Here is a 1421-nt window from a genome sequence, read left to right as displayed (position 1 = left end):
AGGCCTGGTGGGCCAGGATGTGCTCCAGTCTCTCCTCCTCCCCGGTCATCTGCTCCTGTGTGCTCTGATCAGATACATCTCTCTCCTGGAGCTGTAGATTCAGTGAGGTCCTTTGAAATAAATTCTTCTTGGGGGAGGGGCAGGCATTCACTTAGTAGTTGGGACTGGAGCCAGTCCCCCAGACCTCTCCACTGGCTCCCTACTCCCCCGCAGGCATGTTGTATTCACACCTTGGAGTACTGGGTTGACATCTGGTCCCTCTTTTCCTGTGGAGATAAAAACAATACCCTCCCCTTGGGTGGGTTAGTGCTCCAGTGTGCCTGCTACCCATTTCTTCCTTATTTCCATAATTTTTTTTTTGGTTCCCTTTCCCACCTCCTCCCCAGTTGTCTACCATGTGCATCCCTGCATTTGAACATGATCCGTGTTTAAAAAGTAAGTAATGTCAAAGATTTGGTGTTCTTAAAAAGTAAATAATGTCAAAGATTATGAAGAATATAGTACAATGAACTGGTTCAGTCACAACAAAAGTATAAATCTGTATTTCTTTGACAGATTTTTTGTTCAAATAATTCATTCCTCTTTTGCTGTAAGGAGCTAATTTAGCACTACCATTTTCATGATTATCTGTAGGCATAGCACACACACATACAGGCAAAATAAATACGTCAGCATGCTCTTTCATTCGCTGCACCATCAAATTTATTTGGATTTTCCATGAGATCCAATTTCGTGGATTGCTAGGACCCCAGAGTTTTAACTACACGTAGTTCCTTCTCAGATTTTACTTGAAGTAAGAGATGATCTATTCTAAGCCTTACCCTGGGCACCATGAGGGAAGAGATAAGAACAATAAGAAGAGATAAGAAATGGCACATGTAGCCAAAAGACTGTTTAAAAAATATAATTTATAATTCACTTTATTGGGAACTCTTACACCTCTTTTTTATTAAAGGTATATTTTTTATCATTTTATTGGGGCTCATGCAACTCTTATCACAATCCATAAATACATCAATTGTGTAAAGCACATTTGCACATTCGTTATCCTCATCATTCTCATAACATTTGCTCTCCACGTAAGCCCCTGGCATCAGCTCCTCATTTTCCCCCCTCCCTCCCCGATCCCCCTCTGTCATGAACCCTTGATAATTTACAAATTATTATTTTGTCATATCTTGCACTGTACGACATCTCCCTTCACCACATCTCCCTTCACCCACTTTTCTGTTGTCCTTCCCCAGGGAGGAGGTTATATGTAGATCCCTGTAATCAGTTCCCCCTGTCTACCCCACCCTCCCGAAAAGACTCTTAATAGAATGTGATTAATGGGGGTGGGGTGGTAGTCGGCTCAATTTCGGGAAGAAAAGGGGCCCCTTTTAGGGTGCGTACAGTAAGGTGATTTGGCTGCAAGAGGCACG

This window comes from Echinops telfairi, unplaced genomic scaffold, assembly GCF_000313985.2.
Source record: "Echinops telfairi isolate 266 unplaced genomic scaffold, ASM31398v2 ScPeMD7_7429;HRSCAF=8467, whole genome shotgun sequence".
NCBI classification, from domain to species: domain Eukaryota; kingdom Metazoa; phylum Chordata; class Mammalia; order Afrosoricida; family Tenrecidae; genus Echinops; species Echinops telfairi.
Note: the sequence above shows the minus strand (reverse complement) of the source record.